Source organism: Hirundo rustica, chromosome 3 (assembly GCF_015227805.2).
Source record: "Hirundo rustica isolate bHirRus1 chromosome 3, bHirRus1.pri.v3, whole genome shotgun sequence".
NCBI lineage: Eukaryota > Metazoa > Chordata > Aves > Passeriformes > Hirundinidae > Hirundo > Hirundo rustica.
Genome location: NC_053452.1, coordinates 98,752,478 through 98,763,840, shown reverse-complemented (window position 1 = coordinate 98,763,840; position 11,363 = coordinate 98,752,478).

The following is an 11,363-nucleotide window of genomic DNA, read 5'->3' as shown; positions in this document are numbered from 1 at the left end:
GGTGCAGGATCTCTTAGTGACGTGCTCTACTGTGGCAGCACTGTTCTATCCAGGAGTACAGCAGAAAATAACTTAAGAACATTTGCCAAGGTTTTAACCACTTCCCTTTTTCACTGCTCTACACTTTAGGAAGATGGTTCAATGAATAACTCTTACTGCATCTCCTTGCTGAGATCTCCTGCCATGAAGTGCATGTTGTGTCAGAGGAGGGGGAAGGATACTGTGAAAAATCTGCTGCTTAGTCAGGATGTGGATATAAACCACAGAACATTTTCCAAATCAAATTTGGATTTGGGGCTTAGCATAAAATGAGGGCACGAAATAACTACATCCTGTGCAGAAAATCCTAATAGAAAAAGTCAAGATTACAGTAATGTGTTCTGTGTGGTCTTTGGTGAGTAGAGAACAACAGAATGACATGTGGCAGGACTGTCTCACTTGTGTCTTTGCTTCTGCTGCTGTGAAAAGCATTTTCAATATTTGCATAATTTAGAGCATGACATTATGATTTTCAAAGCTTCAAATTGGAGCAAAGCATTTACATAATCTAATTAAATCATGTAAATGTTTTATGATAATATTCAAGTAAGTGCAAAACTTGTTCCACAGATGCATCCCTTTCTTAGGCCATTGGGGAAACTGAATTTAGGCATGCAGATATATGTTTCTGTCCCTGCATGCTCTGGGAGGTCAATAGAGTACTTACTGAATACTCTGTTCTTAGTATAACCTCCAAAGCCTGCTTTGCAGAGCATCATCCTTCAAGAAGCTGGAAGGTAAGCTGGGACCGGAGGGAAAGGCAGAGCAGATTTAAAAGGCTGCTTGCAACCTCTTATAATTTGAATGAAAGCAATGCTACTGCAGTATGTAATAAATTGCTTCCATTTCAGTGAACATTAAAATAATCCCATGGTGACCCTCTTAGCAGCAGCCCTGCCACATTTGGTATCAGATCTCAGAAAGCATGTATCGTATTTGGATGGGAAGCTACCAAGGGAAGCCCCACAAATCCTCCTGGTGACTGTTGGGTTTGTTTTTGCCTCTGGCTGCACTAACTCACAAAATACTGGAAGCACTTGGCCAGCATCCATGATGAGAGATGCTGTCTTGTAGTGAGATTATTTAAATAATATTTTTTATCAGCACACTCTCACTACGCTGTCTTCCACAGTAGTTCTTAGTGAAGCCTGTCTTTGCCAGGGTATACTACTGCAATAAGCAAATGAATTGAATCCTAATTTTCCAAATGTAGCCAAGCTAATGCTAAGCCAGTACTAATGAGATTCTTTTAGAAAGTACTGCAGCACTGCTTTGCTAAAATGAATTTGTGTAATTGACAAAAAGGTAGGTTCTTCAAGGCAAGGCCCCTGTCTATTCTAAATAAGCTCATTGCCATTGATTTTTATCAGTGCCACACTGATCTGCTCTAACTGGTGACAGAAATGTGTGTGTATACACTGCCACTGTTCTGTGCTCTCACAGTTATTACAATGTTTAGGTTAGGATGTTACCTGTGCCCAGCTGTTGATGAAGCCCGTGTGCTGTTAGAAATACAGGACTGTCTGCAGACACGATGTGGAGCTGCTTTGTGCTTATACCATGACTGTGTTGAGCCCAGCAGCTCTGATTTTAATCTGAAAATGTGGCTGTTGTAAGGGGAGCCTGGATCTAATATAGTGCAAAATCTGGGGATTCTGTTATTTACTGTCAAAGCACATAACAAGATCCCAAGGTTGTAAATTAGTTTGGAGCTCAGCAGTATGGAAAACTCTGAATATGTGAAAGCCATTGCTAAACTATCTGACAGAAAGGTGAAATATATCAGTAGTGAATTAAGTCATCTCTAATTAGACATAGAAATCTAATTACTTTGCAAGTTTTTCATCTAATTTTTAAGGGAGTGAAGCTAGTGTAAATTTAAAATGGAAGCAGAGATGTTCAGCACATAGTGTTAACTGCCAAGGAGAAAACACGGTGACCTTATTTGCAGCTGCACATGCATCATGTGTAGGAATGCCTGTCATAGCCATAATGATTTAACATCAGGGCAGGCCAATATTTCTTGGTTCTTCCTCCGCAGTGTAGGCAGTTTCTTTTATAGGTGGAATGGGAAGCTGTAGGTGTTTCTGGTGAAAAATGGTAATGTTAGAGAGGTGCCCTTTACTACAAATCCAGCACTATTTGCTTTAGTTCACCTCCCAAAAAAGAATTTGCAAAGTCACAGCCTGGGGAATGAAGTCACGGGTGAAGTTTAAGTTTTGGCATGCTTGTACTCTTGTTTATTTGATTACTCAGCAGTTGATTATACAATGTTAATTCATAGTAGGTGATGCTGGGGACACTTCAGTTTAAAGCTGCTGAATTTTATTTTAAGGTGCCAGGACTATCATTGCAGGAGAGAATCCTTTTAGTTTAAAACCTGCAAAATTTTGGGCATAGTAGATATTTTACATTTGGACATGAAAAATCACAGAGCTGTTTAACTCCAAACATGAAGACATTTGCCTTAGAACAGCTTTTCATTCTTAAGACATTTTGTAAGATTTACAAGGATTAAATGCCACTAACTATCCCGTGTAAATTACTGTTATTAGTTCCATAATAAAATCCCGTTAAACATTCTATGAACTGGGCTATAGTTGAAGCATTTGGGCATTGAATACTTTCTGTGTTCAAAGAGTATGGACTTAGACAATCAAGTATAAAATATGAAAGGTCTGACAGTGTTCAGATCAACTCTAAAAGGCTAATAAATTGATTTTAAGAAAATACATACTAACCCAGCCTTATGGCCCATCTAATGTCTACTTGTATAGAATCAGTCATTTTGAATTAGTTGCCCTGTTTCTTTTAATTCTCTCTCGTTTTCCTCTTAACCTGTTCCAGTCTAGCACTGCAAATAACATTTACTTCTCATATGGATGTGGCCCTGTTGCAAGGGAACAAATCTGGGATTTAATTTCCTAGTCTTTGTCCTTAATATTTATACATAATCTTGCAAATGAGACTAGCATTTCCGCAGGGGAAGAAGAATTCAGCTGAACCTTACCAAAAATTATGTATCCAGCTCTAGTGTCTCTGGCTGCATACCTGCATGTGCTTAAGACGATGAAGAAGCCACATGTAAATACTGCAGGAAAGTTGAGTATCACAGCAATATGAGAGCCCTCAAAAATTTCTGAAGGAGAGGATAAATTGGGTTGCATTAAGAAGAATTCTGTGATTCTTAAGCTCTGTTTTCTGGCCAATTTTTAACCACCAATATTCCAAAATATAAAAAGAACTAACTTGATCATGTTATCTGTATTTGCCTTTGTATGTTGTTCCCAGCATAAGAGAGACTGATTACAAAGGAAAATCTGTCTTCCTAGGTTCATTCAGTACTTTTTCTGAAAGTTTTGGTGTTTGTTAATGCAATATTATCTTAGTGTGTTCACTACAGCTTTTTAGCAAGTTCATACTTTTCTTTTAAAATGGTTTTCTAAATGCTATCGTTAATGTCACAGACAGCATGCTTAACATGAATGAAACAGTGGGCCATAGTCTTAAGTTTCAAAAACTTCAAGTCTAACATGACTCTTCAATCAAACTGATTGGCATGTTATTCTAGTTAGCTGTAGCTTAAAATAATAACTCTATATTCTTCTTGTGTCTTGGGAACACTCTGTGTCCCATTAATCTCAGTATTCTGAACAAAGAATCAGTTTTATCCTCTATAACTACAGTGTCTGTACACATAATTCAATTAATTTTGTTTACATAATATATAGTTTAAAAGAGAGAAAGAAGGATCCCTGTTGTAATTATAAGAAACAAAGGCACAAGATGCTTTAAGTTATTTATTTGAGTAAATTGAAGAGGCATCTGTGGATGTGCCTGAAAATCTTTGCTGGGGTCCTGAGGTTCTGTCCAGAAATTAATTTTTTAGGTCATCCTTTTTAGCATTATTGAAACATTGCTTTCTGTTGATATTTATTAATGCCCTCATGATTAAGGGGAACACCTCTTGGTACAGTTTTATGTTAGATAAATGTATAATTGGAAGGAAGTACTTTGACTGTTAGTGTCTAGATCATACTTTTAAGTGCCTGAGTCTGCTCAGGAGCCAAGATCACATCCACAAGAATGTCCTTACCAAAGCAGTATCTATTTGGAGATGAAAAGAAGCTGTCTTATGTGCACAACAGGTATTTGCAGGTCATGGAGCTTTGCCATGTTCTATAGTCACAGTCTCATCAGTTTTTCTTTTGCTCTTGAAGAACACAAAGGTCAGCTGCACTGAACAGAAGAGCAGCAGTGCATTATAAGAAAAGCACCTCTGCACTGAAATTCAGAATTAAGTCGGTTTTGTGATCTACTGTTGCAAAATATAGTGAGTTATTGGTCCACTATGATAGCATGTGATCCTAAGTGTTGGGAAAGGAATTAAAAAACAACAACAACAACAAAAACCTTCAATGCATCTGGTAATGGAAAAAAATTAATTTTCTTTAATTTTTAATCAGACAGCCTGAGACAACCACGGAGCACTACTTGACAGTTAGAATACTAATGAAGTGCACACTGGGTTAGTCTGTTTTTAAAGGACAGGAAACAATGCACTCGAAGTTGAGGGATTCTATTTCATTCCAGTCAAGTCTTCACATATTTACCTTCTTACTTTGTAAGAATTCAGGAAATGTTTGCCTTGTTTTCTTCTTTAAAAATCCCACCCCATGGTTAATTATTTTTCAAATACAGAAGGCACAGAAAGTGATAAGTGGCTTTCTTGTAAAACATTAATCTTCACTGTTTGAGGCACTTTCTTCGATGCCTTAAGTGTTTTCTTTTTGTTTGTTTGTTTTTATTCTTCCTCTAATGTATTTGCTTCTGTCTACCATTCTGCAACAGTTTGAAGTCTTTGCTTTACATGCTTTCTATAAATTAGATATTGTAAGTATTTGTCCATAGTGTACAATTTCACAAAAGACAGTCTGGTTGCAGGAAGAAATAAACTGCCCATGCCTAAAGTGTTTATTTCTTATAAAATTTATAAGCAGTTATCTATAGCAGGGTTGAGTATAGTAGACAATGGTTAATGAATTCAAATGAGTTCTGAGACATAAATGAAGTAGCCTAACCATCCATAGTGGCCATGTCATTCTGGCCTCTCTGTGAAATGGCTATTTCATTGCCCCTGCTATGTCACATTGTCAGGCAGAACCATATAATTACACCCCAGCTGGAATGAAGGATTCACGCTAGCTCACGTTAGGCCCCCTCTGCCAGTTCAAACTTTAAAAGTGTGCAGAGGCTGTAGGTGACTTATCAGGGATAGAATCCTGTTAGTGTCATCCTTCCATGCTGAAAATCTGAACTCCAGTGCTTCCCTGTGGCCTTGAGCCAGGGCTCAGGTCTGGGCACGCTTAGTGTTGAGGCAACAACCCTGAGCCTGGAGCAGATGTTTGCCAGACTTGCTGCATCTCCTCTGTTAACAGAAGAGAGTTAAGGAGAGGCCATCAGCTCTAAGAGGAGGGAGATCAGTGTTACCCAAAGTACAGCTCTTGGCCTTCAGGCAGGGAGCAGAGCAACAAGGGCTTTTGGTCCTGTCCTGACACGTTAGGGATCTTGGTCCTCTTTTCAGTTAGCTCTTGGTTCTCCTGTCCTTGCCTCACAGCAGGATCTGTCAGTAACCAGCACCTCAGGATTGGGAGGCGAAACTCAGCTCACCACTTATCTCTGCAGATCCCTGTTTTACCCCATTCCTTGCTGGTTACTCTCTGCCCTGCATTTGCCATATTCGTTTGTTCCCTTTCTAGCTGATTCTACTCCAGATCTGAAAGTTGCTGTGGGTGGCAGAGCCAAGCCTACAGCAGGGAATACCATTTCCCAATCTGTTTCATCCCACTAGGGATGGAAATATATTTAGCATGGGACATGTTATCTTCTTTCATGAGTTGCTCAATGACAGCTGAGGAAGAGGGATGCCTGAAATTCTAATGACATGAATAAATGTGGTTGCAATGCTTAGAAAAAAAATGGAAACCCAAATCATCCAGGCCCAACTGAGATATACCAAGCTGTTATGGATCAGTATCCAATTGGATCAGTAGCCAATTTAATATAAAGTATGTTATGAATCAGTAGCCAATTTAATATAAAGTAATTTTATTTTGCCATTTTAAAAATATTAACAATCTGAAATAGCCACAATAAAAGAGACAACCTCGATCCCGGGTTATCGAAGTTGGGTGAACATAGAGACGGTCACAAATGAACCAGTTCTCCCCCGTTCACGATTGCCTAGATCCAGTGTTCAGGTTTTATGCTGCTTTTCTCCCGAGGCAGCTTTATTGTTAGTTTGTATCTGAAATACATATTCATGTGTTTTCTTTCTCTGGCCGCTTGGTCCTGAATGCTCCTTCCCGACAGATTTGGACGCCTGAATAAGGTTCCGAGAAATCGGTATTTGGATGCTGATGGTGACATTTCTGGGTCTTCCTCTTCTAGATTGATATCATGTGTTAATCACCGGAGGAGGCAGGTGGCTCTTCCTTGATGGATGGGACATCTCCTGCTTGGCCATTTCTTTTGGTTGCTAATCTGGGCTTCGCCCTGCTATTGTCTGGAGTCTCTACATTTGCAAATCAGTCTTGGCAAATGGGAGGATTTCCACAGCTTGGCGGAAACTGTGATTGGGACACGCAAAGCAATCACATGGAGACGAGAGATTTTGCAGGGCAGAGAGTTCCTCTGAGAGAGCCCAAGGCTGAGCCAAAGCCGAGAACCCCTCTGCCTGTTTATTTCTTACTTTTTATACATTTGTGGGTCTGGCTGTGGATTGGCTTCTGGAGTTATCACCTCCCAGCTGAATGGCCAGACCAGCTGTCAGTTACAATTGTTTTCAGGTTAGAAATATGCAAACAAAGGACAGAGAATGAAAAACAAAGGATTTGTTTATGTTACATGTGTGAGAAAAGGCAGAAACTGCTCCTAATATTGTACAGTAGCTAAAAAGTGACTCCATTTTATGAACAATCAAAAGGCTTTAAAAAACTCAGAAAAACCAGGGTGACAGGAAACCCTCTACTTGTAATACAGTTTATAGTTTTTAACATATAGAACACAAATTTATCCCAAAATATCTATCACACAAGCCAACCGCTGGTGATCTGTTAGGAAAGGTTTGCGCACCAGTTGTGAATTTGCTTTTAAGACAATGCATAGGGAAGTTTTCAACTTAAAAAAGGGCTGCTTAATTTTTATTTTTTTTCTTTTTGACATTGTATCAATATTGTCTCTACTTCAGAAGAAGAACATGCGGGAAAGTTCTGTTCCATATCATCATTCTCATATTTTTTATGTAATATTTTACTGAAATAAAAAATTCTAGGAAATGAAAGGAAGAAATTCCTCCCCCCCCCACCCCAAGTTCTCGTAAAACATAAAATTTAGAGCTTTCATAACTGAATGAAAGAGTTGAAATCAAACCTCAAAACTAGATCTGTTAAAAAATCACACGTCAGTTTGTGTCATACCAGTAGTAAAAACAATCTGGCTTAAGTTTTTCTGCCTTTTTTTTTTTTTTTTCCCATTTTGTTGGGGGTTGGGTTTGTTCCTTTTTTTTGTCTTAGAGAATTTTTTCCCCATAAGTTGCTAAGAGACTAAGTGCTGGTGCTTAGATGGTGCTTGACCAACACAGAAGATGTGGCAGAAAGTCGGGAGGGGGAAGATCACAGATTGCACGAGTTTTGGGGGAGGGAAAAGGACAGGGCTGTGGGAGCTGGGGGATCTTCTTGTTCTCGGCATCAGAGAGGATGGCGGGGCTGCTGCTTGCTGCGGGAGGAGTTCAGTGTCAACAGAAAGCACAGTCCTGGGAAATCTACCATCATCTGCTCGTGTGCCCAGGAATTCGGAGCTCCTCACCTGCCCTGCTGGAGCTGGGCCAACCCTGTCCAGCCATCACGGCTCCTTCAGCACTGCTCACTTTGCCGGGACACCCCCCTGCCTGTCGGGGACATCCTGCCATTCCATCCACCAGCCCAAGAGTTTCCACCATTCCAGCTTGGTGCTCTCAGGGTCCCAAGGGATCAGACTGCCCCGGGCTTTGTGAAACAAAGCCCCTCGAGGTTCTTGGTTCTGTTTATTCTTAATGCTGTGGTTGTTGCTTGTTTGCCTTTTTATACTTACTAGTAAAGAACTGTTATTCCTTTTCCCATAGCCCTGCCTGAAAAGCCTCTTTAATCTTCTAAATTATAATAACTTGGGGGGAGAGGATTGGAATTCCCCATTCCTAGAGAGCCCCCGCCCCTCCCTGGCAGATACCTGTCTTTCAAACCAAGACACATTTTTAAAATACAACATTTATATAAGGACTTATAATGTCTTTTTTTATGCATTCCTGATGTCAAGGAGTTGATTTGTTAGGATTTCTCCTTGCATAAATCCCAGTTCTCAGGGCTATAATTGGTTTTACTGTTTCTTTGAAATGCACAAAATAGTCTGTTATTGTGGACTGGGAGAATCAGTAGGGTGTACTTTTGCTGTAGATAGTGGGTTTATATTTAAAGAGAAGATACATTTTTAACTGTTGGTTTGATGTGGAATCTAGGCTGTCTGGTAAAACATGCATGTATTAGAAACCCTTTTTCTTGGGGTGGCCATAAAAACTTTCTTTCTTTGATGAGATAAATAATGTTACCATTGTTTTTTCATGTTCTTTAATTTTTTTCCCCAGATGACATCAGGAATAGGAGATTGTCTGAACAGTTACTCTACAGTAACAGTATTATTGTGCAGCTAGGTAAATTCTCAGGCAATGCGGAATAGCTGTAGTTTTATGCACTAAACAATTCTTGTGTATACTAAACAATTAAAAGAAAGAAAAATTAATGGAGACAGAATATGTTACCATCTTTTGGAATATAAAAGCCCTTGGCTATACATTGGAAATAAAGCTCGACCCCACTTAAACTGCCAGCACAGGTAAATTAAGACCACTGTTTCAAATAAATATTTAATATCTAAGACAAAGTATGAAACTAAAATGTGTAAGTTAAGAACCTTTCTGAGATCTTGCTGGGGATGTGAGTAATCACATGTTGAAGGTGGAGTGTAAAGAGCATAGAAAAAATTTTGAGGAAACATCTGCAACCACCTAGAAGGTGTGGCAGTCCAAGAATGAATGTAGAAGTTTTAACGGTAAACTGGCGCCAGATGAGCAAGAAGCCATGCATCTTAATAAAAGATTATGAACAGAAATTCACTGGAGTAAGTTCTTCGTACTCTGTTCACTGTCTGCAAGTTTTGCTCCTCTGAAAGTTAGGATGTGTGATCTGTTACATGGTAAAGATGGAACCAGAGTGGAAGAGGTGTGTCAGGCTGAAGAGGACTTTCTCATGCAATATTCCAGCTCACTCCTCTATGAGGTGACAGCTCATTCTGGGTAGGGACATGGAATGGGAGCTGCTGTTTGTTTGGAATCAGGTGAGCAGTTGGGTTTTGCCTTTGTGTCGGGAAGTGGTTCCTGCTAATGTTAAAAATGCAACTATTTTATTTGCCAGAGATGGTACAGAATAACATAGATGGTAAAGAGTAACATTGGTAGTAAAGATCACATCATGTGGCGTGTTGACACGTGCTGCTTTCCTGAGAGGCACAGAGTCTCCACCTCGTAGAGAGCACTCAGGCTTCAGAGCACTGCTTGCTTGTTTGCTAATATGTAATTGTCAGTAGTAAATGAGTGGACACTGAATTTAGATTAGAAACTGTGGGAGCTGGGAATGATTTCCCTGGCTGCTAGTGGTCTGAGCAGGCTTCATTTGGTTTCTTTAGTGAAGGTGTAATAATATATTGAAGTGCTGTTCTGGGCAAAGCAGACCAAAGTAACATTTCCTTGTTTAGCTAAGACTGAAGCTAAGACTGTCTTCAGATGGATAATACAGACTTATCCTCTTTTCCTTCCCAACCTCTGCTGTCTTGGCCATCAAAGTTACAGTGAAAGCAATTGCATGTTTATTACTACTCTGACCACTGTGCTTTTCTATGGGGATTTGTACTACTCTGTCACTGTAATCTATTTTTCAACCTTGCTGCACTGCATGTATGTCAAAGCCACCTGGTTGTCTGACAGTGCAGGAGAAGCCAAAGGTCTTGTGCTTTACAGGTGACATTTTGTATGACTTCTGTATGGTGAGTACTTGCTCAACTGAGGTATGTTGAACCAGGAATACTAGTGAGGCAGCATTATTATTCTTATTACTACTACTACTACTCTTATAATAAATGTCTTGGGATTAATGAAAAAAAAAATTTCTGTTCTAAATCTCCATAAATCAATCTTGTTGCCAAGATGAGTTGTTTAATTGAAGCATCAGTTTTAAACAGGAAGGCAAGGCGCTGGTTGCCAATCACAATTCTTTGTTTCTGCATTCAGATTTCTTTAGCAAGCAGTATATTTTGCTAAAGACTACAGCTTTTCCTAGGAAGATATGTATCTGAAGTGCTCATCAGAAGATACTGGAGAGGAGAATGAAGCCCCCATAATGCAGGGGGAAATGGTCAGTGACCTGCTACATCAATTTGATACTCACTCACAAGACTATGGGGCCAGATAGGATCCAGCCAAGGATCTGAGGGAGGTGCAGAAGTGCTCACTGAGCCACTTACCATCATTTATCATCATCCCTGGTTAGCTGGAGAGATCCCAGGTGCCTGGAAGGTAGCAAATGTGATGCCCAGCTACAAGAAGGCGGAAGGAGGATCTGGGCAATTACAGGCCTGTGAGACTGAGCTTGGCCATCCTAAAGGTCTTCTTCCAACCTTAATAATTCTATGATTCTATAAACCCATTATCTGTTGTTAAAATCATGTAGTCATCTTTTGCTTAGAAAAATAAATTGTGTTATTTAAAAGAACAAGCTTAAATGAATCATATCCATACATAAAAGTATGATGTTACTTTTTTACAGAAAGTAAAGGTTTCTCTAGAAGTCCCAAGCAGACATTGACTGGAATATGACTGATTTTATCCAAGAGAAAATGAACAAAATGAGAGGGAGACTTTTTTATATCCCAGGCCTCTCGAATACCTACTTTCAGGCATTACTCAGGTTGTCTTCTAAATCAAATTAAAAAACTTGTTGAGTAGCCACAGCAGCACAATACACTCAAAAGCTCATTCAAATGCATCCAGGTAAGAAAGGGAAAGAACTTTTAACTAGACATAAATATGATATAAATAGTATAAACATAAGCATAATATCACACCTCTAATGTGATGTTGAGTAAAGTTACAGACAGTAGTATGAACACTGAACCAATATTCTCTGGATGTTTTTTTGGTCTGAATTACTTGGCTTACTCCACAGATAACTTTTAAAATG